The 15348-nt window shown below is 39.8% G+C and overlaps 1 non-coding gene across 1 annotated transcript; it reads left to right on the top strand.

The window, feature by feature from the left end:
* Window positions 1-15040: 15040 nt before the first annotated feature.
* LOC112765646 (small nucleolar RNA R71) lies at window positions 15041-15148 on the top strand. The gene has a single exon (XR_003183857.1). It is a non-coding gene; the product is annotated as a small nucleolar RNA R71 (small nucleolar RNA).
* Window positions 15149-15348: the final 200 nt, after the last annotated feature.

The following is a 15348-nucleotide window of genomic DNA, read 5'->3' as shown; positions in this document are numbered from 1 at the left end:
ACTCAATTTTTGAGGTGGAAAGAACTTTGCCAAGAAGGCATTGACTAGCTTTTCCCAAGAGTTCAGGCTTTCTTTAGGTTGTGAGTCCAACCATATCCTAGCTTTATCTCTTACAGAAAAAGGGAATAGCATAAGTCTGTAGACCTCAGGGTCAACCCGATTAGTCTTGACAGTGTCACAGATTTGCAAGAACTCAGCTAAAAACTGATGAGGATCTTCCAATGGAAGTCCATGGAACTTGCAATTCTGTTGCATTAGAGAAACTAATTGAGGCTTAAGCTCAAAGTTGTTTGCTCCAATGGCAGGGATAGAGATGCTTCTCCCATAGAAGTCGGGAGTAGGTGCAGTAAAGTCACCCAGCACCTTCCTTGCATTGTTGGCATTGTTGTTATTTTTGGCTGCCATGTCTTCTTCTTGTTTGAAGATTTCTGTTAGGTCCTCTACAGAGAGTTATACCTTAGCTTCTCTTAGCTTTCGCTTCAAGGTCCTTTCAGGTTCAGGGTCAGCCTCAACAAGAATGCTTTTGTCTTTGCTCCTGCTCATATGAAAGAGAAGAGAGCAAGAAAATATGGAATCCTCTATGTTACAGTATAGAGATTCCTTGAGGTGTCAGAGGAAAAGAAAAATAGAAGGAAGAGGTAGAAGAATTCGAACTTATCAAGAAAGATAGAGTTCGAATTGTGCATTGAGGAGGAGTGTTGGTCCATAAATAGAAGGATGTGAGAAGAGGGGAAGAAATTTTTGAAAATAAATTAAAAAGATTTTAAAAACTTTTTGAAAAATTGATGAATGATTTTCGAAAAATATGATTGGGAAAGAAATAAAGTGATTTTTGAAAAAGACTTTGAAATTAGAAATTAAAAAGATATGATTGAAAACTATTTTGAAAAATATGTGATTAAGAAAATATGATTGAAAAGATGTGGTTTTAAAAAGATGTGATTGAGAAGATATGATTTGAAAAATAATTTAAAAAGATATGATTCAAACATTAATCATTTCTCAACAGAAAAGGCAACATACTTGAAATGTTGAATCAAATCATTAATTGTTAGCAAGTATCTTTGAAAAAGGAAAGAAATTGATTTTGAAAATATATGATTGAAAAGATTTGATTTGAAAAAGATTTGATTTTGAAGAAAAAATGAAAACTTGAAAAAAATTTGAATTCAAAACAAAATCTTCCCTCTTGTGCCATCCTGGCGTTAAACGCCCAGAATGTTATACATTTTGGCGTTTAACGCCCAAAACTCACCCCTTTTGGGCATTAAACGCCCAGCCAGGCACCCTGGCTAGCGTTTAAACGCCAGTTTTCCTTCCTCACTGGGCGTTTTGAACGCTCAACTTTTTCTGTGTAATTCCTCTGCTGTATGTTCTGAATCTTCAATTCTCTGTATTATTGACTTGAAAATACACAAATTAAAAAATATTTATTGGATTTTTAATGATGAGGAATGATCACAATGCAACTAAAATTAACTAAACAATGCATGCAAGACACCAAACTTAGAAGTTTGTATACTATTGACACTAACAAAATGAGAATGCATATGAGAAACAACAAAACACTCAAGACAAGAGAATTTAAAGATCAGAACAAGGAAATCATCAAGAACAACTTGAAGATCAATTAAGACACATAAATGAATTCGAAAAATGCAAAAAGAACAGAAACATGTAATTGACACCAAATTTAAAATGAGACACTAGACTCAACAAGAAACATAAAATTATTTTTGGTTTTTATGATTTTGTAATTTTTTTGGATTTTTTTTCGAAAATTGAGTGAAAAAGAAAATAAGGATATCAAAATTCTTAATGAGAATTCCAGGAATCATGCAATGTTAGTCTAAAGCTTCAGTCTAGAGAAATTAGACATGGCTAGCCAAGCTTCAGCAGGACATTGCATTCAAGAGCTAACTTGATGAGAATGAATCAGCTTTGGTGATGATAAGAACATCACCTTGAAACACTAGACTTCATTCTTAAGAACTCTGAAGAAAAATACCTAAGCTAAGCAACAAGATGAACCGTCAGTTGTCCAAACTCAAACAATCCCCAACAATGGCACCAAAAACTTGGTGCACGAAATTGCAATCACACTTTTGCAATTCCCCACAAGCAAGTGCACTGGGTCGTCCAAGTAATACCTTACGTGAGTAAGGGTCGATCCTACGGAGATTGTCGGCTTGAAGTAAGCTATGGTTACCTTGTAATTCTTAGTCAGGATATCAATAATTCTCAGCTTTAACTGTGAAAAGTAAGAGAACATGAAATAAATACTTGTTTTGCAGTAATGGAGAACATGTTGAGGTTTTGGAGATGCTCTATCTTCTGAATCTTTGCTTTCCTACTGTCTTCTTCTTCATGCACGCAAGGCTCCTTCCATGGAAAGCTGTATGTAGGGTTTCACCGTTGTCAATGGCTACCTCCCATCCTCTCAGTGAAAATGTTCAACGCGCTCTGTCACAGCACGGCGATTCATCTGTCGGTTCTCAATCAGGTTGGAATACAGTGATTCTTTTGCGTCTGTCACTAACGCCCAGCCTTCAGGAGTTTGAAGCTCCTCACAGTCGTTCAATCCTTGAATCCTACTCAGAATATCACAGACAAGGTTTAGACCTTCCGGATTCTCTTGAATGCCGCCATCATTCTAGCTTATACCACGAAGATTCTGATTAAGGAATCCAAGAGATATCTACTCAATCTAAGGTAGAACGGAGGTGGTTGCCAGGCACACGTTCATAGGTGAGAATGATGATGAGTGTCACGGATCATCACATTCATCAAGTTTAGGAGCAAGTGATATCTTAGAATAGAAGCAAGCGTGATTGAATGAAAAAACAGTAGTAATTGCATTAATCCATCAAGACACAGTAGAGCTCCTCACCCCCAACCATGGGGTTTAGAGACTCATGCCGTAGAAGATACAATAAGAAACGTGTAATGTGTCATGAGGTAAAGATACAATGTCAATAGATCCTATTTATAGTGAACTAGTAACCTAGGATATACAGAAATGAGTAAATGACGTAAAAATCCACTTCCGGGGTTGACTTGGTGTGTTCTTGGGCTGAGAATTGAAGCTTTCATGTGTAGACACTTTTCCTGGTGTTAAACGCCAGCTTTTGTGCCAGTTTGGGCGTTTAACTCCAATTTTTGTGCCAGTTTCGGCGTTAAACGCCAGGAATTCTGAAGCTGATTTTCAATACCGATTTGGGCCATCAAATCTCGAGAAAAGTATGGACTATTATACATTGCGGGAAAGCCCAAGAAGTCTACTTTCCAACGCAATTGAGTGCGCGCCAATTGGGCTTTTGTAGCTTCAGAAAATCCACTTCGAGTGCAGGGAGGTCAGAATCCAACAGCATCTGCAGTCCTTTTTAGCCTCTGAATCAGATTTTTGCTCAGGTCCCTCAATTTCAGCCAGAAAATACCTGAAATCACAGAAAAACACACAAACTCATAGTAAAGCCCAGAAAAGTAAATTTTAAATAAAAACTAATAAAAACATGCTAAAATCTAACGAAAATGTACTAAAAATATACTAAAAACAGTGCCAAAAAGCGTATAAATTATCCGCTCATCACAACACCAAACTTAAATTGTTGCTTGTCCCCAAGCAACTGAAAATCAAATAGAATAAAAAGAAGAGAATATACTATAGACTCCAAAATATCAAAGAAACTTAGCTCCAATTAGATGAGTGGGACTAGTAGCTTTTTGCTTCTGAACAGTTTTGGCATCTCACTTTATTCTTTGAAGTTTAGAATGATTGGCATCTATAGGAACTCATAATTCAGATAGTGTTATTGATTCTCCTAGTTAAGTATGATTATTCTTGAACATAGCTACTTTATGAGTCTTGGCTGTGGCCCAAAGCACTCTGTCTTCCAGTATTACCACCGGATACATACATGCCACAGACACATAACTGGGTGAACCTTTTCAGATTGTGACTCAGCTTTGCTAGAGTCCCCAATCAGAGGTGTCCAGGGTTCTTAAGCACACTCTTTTTGCCTTGGATCACTTAAAATTTTTTTTCACTGCTTTTTCTTGCTTCAAGAATCAATTTGATGATTTTTCAGATCCTCAATAACATTTTCCCTTTTCCATCATTCTTTCAAGAGCCAACAAGTTTAACATTCTTTATTCAACAAATTCAAAAGACATATGCACTATTCAAGCATTCATTCAGAAAACAAAAATTATTTTCACCACATCAAACTAATTCAACTAGTTTCAGAGATGAATTCGAATTCCTGTACTTCTTGTTCTTTTATGATTAAAGCATTTTTCATTTAAGAGAGGTGATGGATTCATAGGACATTCATAGCTTTAAGACATGAACCTTAAATTTTATTAATCATGAATTAAGAACAAGACTCAAAAATAGATATAAGATAGGACTAATAGTAATAGAAACAAAATTTTAATTGATTCTAAAATAGACTCCTAATGATAGAGGTTATCACAGAGTTAGGACTCAACAACCTTGATCTTGAGAAGTGGATGCTCCCTCAACTTGTGGGGTATTTGACCCTTCAAGGGAGAGCTTCTGGCGCTTTAGCTCCTGTAGCTCACACCCCTGCTTCTCTTGTTCCTTCAGCAATTTGTAGAGCATGCAGTTTTGATTCTGCTGTTCTTCCTTAATTTGTTCCATAGCTTCTTGCAGCTTGGCTACAGATGCTTCTAGGCGAGTCCAGTAGTCAATTTCAGGAAGTTTAGGGAGGAACTCCTGCGCCATCCTTTTGATAGAGTTATCTTGCATTTGTCCTTCCATTGACTTCTTGGTGATTGGGTGTTCAATTGGGATGAATTCATCTACTCCCATTCTCACCCTAGCATCTTTACATAGCAAAGAGATTAAGCTTGGGTAAGCCAGTTTGTCTTCAGTGGAGTTCTTGTTTGCAATTGTGTAAATCTCACAAGCAATCAGATGATGAATCTCCACTTCTTTTCCCAGCATAATGCAATGAATCATCACTGCTCTCTTGATAGTAACCTCAGAACAGTTACTAGTGGGCAAAATAGAATGCCCTATGAAGTCCAACCAACCTCTTGCAACTGGTTTGAGATCTCCCCTCTTGAGTTGGTTTGGGACACCTTTTGAATTGGTCATCCACTTGGTTCCAGGAAGGCATATGTCCTCTAGAACTTGATCCAACCCCTTATCTACTCTCACCATTCTCCTATCAAAGGATTCAGGATCATCTTGTAGTTGAGGCAGTTTGAAGACCTCTCTTATTTTGTCCAGATGGAAGTAAATAATTCTCCCTCTGACCATGGTTCTGTAGGTATGGAAAGCAGTTCCAGTCATTCTCTGCTTATCTGTCAGCCACAGATTTGAGTAGAATTTATGAACCATGTTTCTTCCAACCTTTGTCTCAGGGTTGGTTAGAACTTCCCATCCTCTGTTTCGAATTTGCTCTTGGATCTCCGGATATTCATCTTCTTTCAGATTAAATTTAACTTCCAAGATCACTGACCTTAGACCCATTATTTTGTGGTAATGGTCTGCATGTTCTTTGGTTAAGAACCTCTCTTGACTCCAAAGATCCTTTGGAGCATTCTCTTTCTTGCCTCTTGAATTGGTTTGTTTTCCTTTGGGAGCCATGATCTTGATGAGCCTTAGCTTAGTGATCACGGAAAAACACACCAAACTTAGAGGTTTGCTTGTCCTCAAGCAAAAGAAAGGAAAGAGGAGAGAGAGGAGGAGAGCAAATTCGAATGGTGGGGAAAGGGGGATGGCCGAACGTATATTTATAAGGGAGGGGGAGAGATTTCGAAAATTTTGAAGGAGATTTGAGAAGATATGGAAAGAATTTGAGAAGATATTTGAGTTTTTTGAAGAAGATTTGGAAAGGATTTGAAAGAGATTTGAAGAATGATTTTAATTTTTGAAATTTGAAGGTGAATAATGAAAGTTTGAAATGTGTTTATGCAGAAAATTATGGATCAAAACAAGAAAGTTTGAAAAAATTTGAAGTGGAAAGCAAAATCTCTGTCCCCCACCTATCTGGCATTAAACACCCAGAATGGTATCCATTCTGGCGTTTAACACCCAAATGTTGGCCATTATGGGCGTTTAACGCCCAGCCAGGTACCCTGGCTGGCGTTAAACGCCAGAAACCCCTTCATCATTGGGCGTTTTGCTAAACGCCCAGGATGCTGCACACCTGGCGTTAAACGCCCAGCCCAAAATGGTACCTTTACTGGCGTTAAACGCCCAGAATGGTATCCATTCTGGCGTTTAACGCCCAGAGTACCCCTTACTGGCATTTTTTCACCAGCAAGCTCCTTTTTTCTGCTTTTTGCACTGAATCCTTCTGTAACTCTGTGAATTCCTCCAATTTTGATGATCACCCTTTGAGAATATGTATCAAACTTTTATTAAATAAAACAGATAACCTGCTAATGACTGGGTTGCGTCCCAGCAAGCGCTTCTTTATTGTCTTTAGCTGGACCTTTACTGAGATTCATTCAAGCCTCAGTTTTGAGCATTCTTGCTCAAAATTGCCTCATTTTTTAGCATTCTTGCTCAAAATTGCTTTCAAGATAATGTTTGATCCTCTGTCCATTAACAATGAACTTTTTATCAGAATCAATATCCTGAAGCTCAACATATCCATATGGTGACAATCCTGTAATCACATACGGACCCCTCCACTGGGATTTAAGTTTTCCTGGGAATAGTCTGAGCCTAGAGTTGAAGAGTAGAACTTTTTGTCCTGGCTCAAAGACTCTGGATGACAACTTCTTGTCATGCCACTTCTTTGCCTTTTCCTTATAAATTTTTGCATTTTCAAAGGCACTGAGTCTAAATTCATCTAGCTCATTTAGCTGGAGTAATATTTTTTCACCAGCTAACTTAGCATCCAGGTTTAGGAATCTGGTTGCCCAGTAGGCTTTATGTTCCAGTTCCACGGGCAGATGACAGGCCTTGCCATACACAAGTTGGTATGGAGAGGTTTCTATAGGAGTATTGAATGCTGTTCTATATGCCCACAGAGCATTATCCAAGCTCTTTGCCCAATCCTTTCTACGGGCAATTACAGTCCGTTCTAGGATTCTTTTTAGCTCTCTATTAGAGACTTCACCTTGCCCATTTGTCTGTGGATGATACGGAGTTACTACTTTGTGGCTAATTCTGTATCGGACCATAGCAGAGTACAGCTGGTTATTGCAGAAATGAGTGCCCCCATCACTGATTAGTACTATAGGAACACCAAACCTGCTGAATATGTGTTTCTGGAGGAATTTCAGCATGGTCTTAGTATCATTATTGGGTGTGGCAATTGCTTCTACCCATTTAGATACATAGTCCACCGCCACCAGAATGTAAGTGTTTGAGTATGATGGTGGGAACGGACCCATGAAGTCAATACCCCATACATCAAACAATTCAATCTCTAAAATCCCTTGTTGAGGCATGGCGTACCCATGAGGCAAGTTACCAGCTCTTTGGCAACTGTCACAGTTACGCACAAACTCTCGGGCATCTCTATAGAGAGTGGGCCAGTAGAAGCCAGATTGGAGGACCTTAGTGGCTGTTCGCTCACTTCCGAAATGTCCCCCACACTGTGATCCATGGCAATGCCACAGGATCCTTTGTGCTTCCTCTCTAGGTACACATCTGCAGATCATTCCGTCTGCACATCTCTTAAAGAGATATGGCTCATCCCATAGGTAGTACTTGGCATCTGAAGTTAATTTCGTTCTTTGCACCCTGCTGTACTCCTGGGGTATGAACCTCACAGCTTTATAATTTGCAATGTCTGCAAACCATGGAGCTTCCTGAATGGCAAAGAGTTGCTCATCTGGAAAGGTCTCAGAGATCTCAGTAGAAGGGAGGGACGCCCCAGCTACTGGTTCTATTCGGGACAGATGATCAGCCACTTGGTTCTCTGTCCCTTTTCTGTCTCTTATTTCTATATCAAACTCTTGCAGAAGCAGCACCCACCTTATGAGCCTGGGTTTTGAATCCTGCTTTGTGAGTAAGTATTTAAGAGCAGCATGGTCAGTGTACACAATCACTTTTGACCTAACTAAATAGGATCTAAACTTGTCAATGGCATAGACCACTGCAAATAACTCTTTTTCTGTGGTTGTGTAATTCTTCTGTGCGTCATTTAGAACATGGCTAGCATAATAAATGACATGCAGAAGCTTGTTATGCCTTTGTCCCAACACTGCACCAATGGCATGGTCACTGGCATCACACATTAGTTCGAATGGCAATGTCCAGTCTAGTGCAGAGATGACTGGTGCTGTGACCAGCTTAGCTTTCAGAGGTCAAACACCTGCAGACACTCCTTATCAAAGATAAATGGCATGTCTGCAGCTAGCAGATTGCTCAGAGGTTTTGCAATTTTTGAAAAATCCTTTATAAACCTTCTATAGAATACTGCATGCCCCAGAAAGCTTCTGATTGCCTTAACATTGGTAGGTGGTGGTAATTTTTCAATTACTTCAACTTTAGCTTGATCCACCTCTATTCCCTTGTTTGAAATTTTATGCCCAAGGACAATCCCTTCAGTCACCATAAAGTGACATTTTTCCCAGTTTAAAACTAGGTTGGTCTCTTGGCATCTTTTCAGAACAAGTGCTAGATGGTTAAGGCAGGAGCTGAATGAGTCTCCAAACACTGAAAAGTCATCCATGAAGACTTCTAGAAATTTCTATACCATATCTGAGAAGATAGAGAGCATGCACCTCTGAAAGGTTGCAAGTGCATTACACAGACCAAAAGGCATCCTTTTGTATGCAAACACTCCAGAAGGACATGTGAATGCTGTTTTCTCTTGGTCCTGAGGATCTACTGCAATTTGGTTATAACCTGAATAGCCATCCAAAAAGCAATAATATTCATGACCTGCTAGTCTCTCTAGCCTCTGGTCTATGAATGGTAAAAGAAAATGATCCTTCCTGGTGGCTGTATTGAGCCTTCTGTAGTCAATACACATACGCCACCCTGTAACTGTTCTTGTAGGAACCAGTTCATTCTTTTCATTATGAACCACTGTCATGCCTCCCTTCTTGGGGACAACGTCGACAGGGCTCACCCAGGGGCTATCAGAAATAGGATAAATAATCCCAGCCTCTAATAACTTAGTGACCTCTTTCTGCACCACCTCCTTCATGGCTGGATTTAGCCGCCTCTGTGGTTGAACCACTGGCTTAGCATCTTCCTCTAATAGGATCTTGTGCATGCATCTTGCTGGGCTAATGCCCTTAAGATCACCTATGGACCACCCAAGAGCTGTCTTGTGTGTCCTTAGCACTTCAATTAGTGCTTTCTCTTCCTGTGGATTTAAAACAGAGCTTATGATCACTGGAAAAGTGTCACCCTCTCCCAGAAATGCATATTTCAGGGATGGTAGTAGTGGTTTGAGCTCAGGTTTGGGAGGCTTATCCTCTTCCTGAGGAATTTTCAAAAATTCTTTTATTTCCTCTGGTTCCTCCTGATCAGGCTGAACATCCTTGAAGATGTCCTCTAGCTCTGATTCTAGACTTTCAGTCATATTGATCTCTTCCACCAAAGAGTCAATAATGTCAGCGCTCATGCAGTCGTTTGATGTGTCTGGATGCTGCATAGCTTTGACAGCATTCAACTTGAACTCATCCTCATTGACTCTCAGGGTTACTTCCCCTTTTTGTACATCAATAAGAGTTTGTCCAGTTGCTAGGAAAGGTCTTCCTAGGATGAGAGTTGCACTCTTGTGCTCCTCCATTTCCAGCACTACAAAGTCAGTTGGAAAGGCAAATGGCCCAACCTTGAAAATCATGTCCTCAATTATGCCTGATGGATATTTAATGGAGCCATCAGCAAGTTGGAGACATATCCGGGTTTGTTTGACTTCTTCAGTCAACCCAAGCTTTCTGATAGTGGATGTAGGTATTAGATTGATACTTGCTCCAAGGTCACATAGGACTGTCTTGGTGCAAGCACCTTCTAATGTGCATGGTATCATAAAGCTTCCTGGATCTTGAAGCTTTTCTGGTAAGCTTTTCAGAATGACTGCACTGCATTCTTCAGTGAGAAACACTTTTTCAGTTTCTCTCCAATCCTTCTTATGACTTAAGATCTCTTTCATGAACTTAGCATAAGAAGGTATTTGCTCAAGTGCCTCTGCAAACAGAATCTTTATTTCAAGAGTCCTTAGATAGTCTGCAAAGCGGGCAAATTGTTTATCCTGTTCCGCTTGGCAGAGTTTCTGAGGATAAGGCATCTTGGCTTTATATTCTTCAACCTTAGTTGCTGCAGGTTTATTCCCTACAGAGGTGGTTGGAGAAGCCTTTTTAGAGGGGTTACTATCAGCACTCTCAGGTGTCTGATTCCTCATTGGCGTTTGAACGCCAGGATTGGGTGAGGAATGGGCATTTAACGCCAACTTTTCCCCCCTTTTTGGCGTTTGAACGCCAGAATTGGGCAAGGAATGGGCGTTTAACGCCAACTTCCCCCCTCTCTTGCGTTTGAATGCCAGGAGTATTCCTCTCTGGGCTCTTACTGTCCTCAGAGGGATTTTGGACAGTGGTTTGGTTATCCTCTGTCAATTGTTCCTTTCTTGGCTTTTTGCCACTTTGAGCAGTGCTATTCAATGTCTTTTCACTCCTCAGTTGAACTGCTTGGCATTCTTCTATTATTTGTTTAGATAACTGCTGTTTTGTCTGATTCAACTGTGATTCTATGTTCTTGTTAGCAATTTTAGTTTCTTGGAGCATCTCTCTAAATTCTGCTAACTGTTTTGTCATCAGGTGTAACTGCTGATTAAGCTCAACAATCTGTTCTTGAGGATTAGGATCAGTAGCTACTGCCATAGCTTCTTCTTTTGTAGAGGACTCATTGCTAGAGTCCAAATGTTGATTTCTAGCTACAGTATCTATGAGTTCTTGAGCCTCTTCAATCGTTTTCCTCATGTGTATAGATCCACCAGCTGAGTGGTCTAAAGACATCTGAGCTTTTTCTGTAAGCCCATAGTAGAAGATGTCTAACTGTACCCACTCTGAAAACATTTCAGAGGGGCATTTCCTTAGCATACCTCTATACCTCTCCCAGGCATTATAAAGGGATTCATTATCCTCTTGTTTAAAGCCTTGGATGTCCAGCCTTAGTTGTGTCATCCTTTTTGGAGGGTAAAATTGATTCAGGAATTTGTCTGATAACTATCTCCATGTTTTTATACTTGCTGTGGGTTGGTTATTTAACCACCTCTTAGCTTGCTCTTTTACAGTAAATGGAAACAGTAATAATCTGTAGACATCATGATCCACCTCTTTATCATGTACTGTGTCAGCAATTTGTAAGAACTGTGCCAGAAACTCTGTAGGTTCTTCCTGTGGAAGACCGGAATACTGGCAATTTTGCTGCACCATGATAATGAGTTGAGGATTTAGCTCAAAGCTGTTTGCTTTAATGGGAGGTATGCAGATGCTACTCCCATATGCAGCTGTATTGGGGTTAGCATATGACCCCAGAGTCCTTCTGGACTGCTCAATTCCACTTAGGTCCATGATGGAAAAAGGAAAATGATATGGATTCACAAGTAAAGTATAAAATATATTTTTTTTAATTAGGAATGACCGAAAATAATAAAATAAAATAGAAGAGAAAATAAAAAGAAATTTCGAAAACTAAAAGAAAATAAAATCAAAGCAAATTGAAAACTAGATTAATAAGATTTTGGAATTAGCAAAAAAGATATGGTTGAAAATTGTTTTGAAAAAGATATGATTGAAAAGATATGATTTTGAAAATTAATGCAAAATTTCGAAGATTGAAAGGAAAATACAAAGAAGACACCAAACTTAGAAATTTTTAGAAAATCACACACAAATTTTCAAAAACCTAAAGGAAAACACAAAGAAGACACCAAACTTAGAATTTTTAAAGATCAAGAAAGGACTAAGAACATGCAAATTCGAAAAATTAAAAGAAAACAAAAGCATGCAATCGACACCAAACTTAAAATATGAAACTAGACTCAAATAAAAGACTCTAAATCAACAAAAATAAAACAGTCCTAATCTAAGCAACAAGATAAATCGTCAGTTGTCCAAACTCGAACAATCCCCAGCAACGGCGCCAAAAACTTGATGCACGAAATTGTGATCATCAATGGCGCCATCAACATGGTACGCTCAATTGCAATCTCAACTCTTTATCACAACTTCGCACAACTAACCAGCAAGTGTACTGGGTCGTCCAAGTAATAAACCTTACGCGAGTAAGGGTCGATCCCACGGAGATTGTTGGTATGAAGCAAGCTATGGTCATCTTGTAAATCTCAGTCAGGCAGATTCAAATGGTTAAGGAGGATTAATGAATAAAACATAAGATAAAGATAGAGATACTTATGTAATTCATTGGTGAGAATTTCAGATAAGCATATGGAGATGCTTTGTCCCTTCCGTCTCTCTGCTTTCCTACTGTCTTCATCCAATCCTTTTTACTCCTTTCCATGGCAAGCTGTATGTTGGGCATCACTGTTGTCAATGGCTACAGTCCCGTCCTCTCAGTGAAAATGTTCAACGCGCTCTGTCACAGCACGGCTAATCATCTGTCAGTTCTCAATCAGGTTGGAATAGAATCCAGTGATTCTTTTGCGTCTGTCACTAACGCCCAGCCTTCAGGAGTTTGAAGCTTGTCATAGTCATTCAATCCTTGAATCCTACTCAAAATACCACAGACAAGGTTTAGACCTTCCGGATTCTCTTGAATGCCGCCATCAATTCTAGCTTATACCACGAAGATTTTGATTAAGGGATCCAAGAGATATCCACTCAATCTAAGGTAGAACGGAGGTGGTTGTCAGGCACACGTTCATAGGTGAGAATGATAATGAGTGTCATGGATCATCACATTCATCAAGTTGAGGAACAAGTGATATCTTAGAATAAGAACAAGCTGAATTGAAAAGAAGAACAATAGTAATTGCATTAATACTCGAGGTACAGCAGAGTTCCACCCCTTAATCTATGGTGTGTAGAAACTCCACCGTTGAAAATACATAAGAACAAGGTCTAGGCATGGCCGTGAGGCCAGCCTCCCAAAACGTGATCTAAGATAGCATAGAACTGATCAAACATCAGACTGGGTGTTAAACGCCCATTTGTTGCCCTTACTGGCGTTTAAATGCTAGCAAGGTTTTCCTCCAGGTTGTCCTATTTTTTTTTATGATTTTCATTCTGTTTTTGCTTTTTCAATTGATTTTATGACTTCCCATGATCATCAACCTACAAAACGCATAAAATAACAAAGGAAAATAGATAAATATAACATTGGGTTGCCTCCCAACAAGCGCTTCTTTAATGTCAGTAGCTTGACAGTGGGCTCTCATGGAGCCTCACAGATACTCAGAGCAATGTTGGAACCTCCCAACACCAAACCTAGAGTTTGAATGTGGGGGTTCAACACCAAACTTAGAAGTTGGTTGTGGCCTCCCAACACCAAACTTAGAGTTTGACTGTGGGGGCTCTGTTTGACTCTATTTTGAGAGAAGCTCTTCATGCTTCCTCTCCATGGTTACAGAGGGATATCCTTGAGCTTTAAACACAAAGGATTCTTCATTCACTTGAATGATCAATTCTCCTCTGTCAACATCAATCACAGCCTTTGTTGTGGCTAGGAAGGGTTTGCCAAGGATGATGGATTCATCCATGCACTTCCCAGTCTCTAGGACTATGAAATCAGTAGGGATGTAATGGTCTTCAATCTTTACCAGAACATCCTCTACAAGTCCATAAGCTTATTTTCTTGAATTGTCTGCCATCTCTCGTTTCTTGCAGCTTGTACCTCAAAGATCCCTAGCTTCTCCATTACAGAGAGAGGCATGAGGTTTATGCTTGACCCTAAGTCACAATGAGCCTTCTTAAAGGTTATGGTGCCTATGGTACAAGGTATTGAGAACTTCCCAAGGTCCTTTCTCTTTTGAGGTAATTTCTGCCTGGACAAGTCATCCAGTTCTTTGGTGAGCAAAGGGGGTTCATCCTCCCAAGTCTCATTACTAAATAACTTGTCATTTAGCTTCATGATTGCTCTAAGGTACTTGGAAACTTGCTCTTCAGTGACATCTTCATCCTCTTCAGAGGAAGAATACTCATTAGAGCTCATGAATGGCAGAAGTAAATCCAATGGAATCTCTATGGTCTCATTATGAGCCTCAGATTTCCATGGTTCCTCATTAGGGAACTCATTGGAGGCCAGTGGACGTCCATTGAGGTCTTCCTCAGTGGCGATCACTGCCTCTTCCTCCTCTCCAAGATCGGTCATGTGGGTCATGTTAATGGCCTTGCATTCTCCTTTTGGATTCTCTTCTGTATTGCTTGGAAGAGTACTGGGAGGTAGTTCGGTAACTTTCTTACTCAGCTGTCCCACTTGTGCCTCCAAATTCCTAATGGAGGTCCTTGTTTCAGTCATGAAACTTTGAGTGGTTTTGATTAGATCAGAGACCATGGTTGCTAAGTCAGAGTGGTTCTGCTTAGAATTCTCTATCTGTTGCTGAGAAGATGATGGAAAAGGTTTGCCATTGCTAAACCTGTTTCTTCAACCATTATTGTTGTTGAAACCTTGTTGAGGTCTCTGTTGATCCTTCCATGAGAGATTTGGATGATTTCTCCATGAAGGATTATAGGTTTTTCCATAGGATTCTCCCATGTAATTCACCTCTTCCATTGAAGGGTTCTCAGGATCATAAGCTTCCTCTTCAGATGAAGCGTCCTTAGTACTACCTGGTGCAGCTTGCATTCCAGATAGACTTTGAGAAATCATATTGACTTGTTGAGTCAATATTTTGTTCTGAGCCAGTATGGCATTCAGAGTATCAATCCCAAGAACTCCTTTCTTCTGATTCGTCCCATTGTTCAAAGGATTCCTTTCAAAAGTGTACATGAATTGGTTATTTGCAACTATTTCAATGAGTTCTTGAGCTTCTGCAAGCGTCTTCTTCAGATGAAGAGATCCTCCAGCAGAGCTGTCCAATGACATCTTGGACAGTTCAGACAGACCATCATAGAAGATACCTATGATGCTCCATTCAGAAAGCATGTCAGAAGGGCACTTTCTGATCAATTGTTTGTATCTTTCCCAAGCTTCATAGAGGGATTCACCTTCCTTCTGTCTGAAGGTTTAGACTTCCACTCTAAGCTTGCTCAATTTTTGAGGTGGAAAGAACTTTGCCAAGAAGGCATTGACTAGCTTTTCCCAAGAGTTCAGGCTTTCTTTAGGTTGTGAGTCCAACCATATCCTAGCTCTGTCTCTTATAGCAAAAGGGAATAGCATAAGTCTATAGGCCTCAGGGTCAACCCCATTAGTCTTGACAGTGTCACAGATTTGCAAGAACTCAGCTA

This window comes from Arachis hypogaea, chromosome 2 (genome assembly GCF_003086295.3).
Source record: "Arachis hypogaea cultivar Tifrunner chromosome 2, arahy.Tifrunner.gnm2.J5K5, whole genome shotgun sequence".
NCBI classification, from domain to species: domain Eukaryota; kingdom Viridiplantae; phylum Streptophyta; class Magnoliopsida; order Fabales; family Fabaceae; genus Arachis; species Arachis hypogaea.
This window is presented reverse-complemented; position numbering and strand designations above follow the sequence as displayed.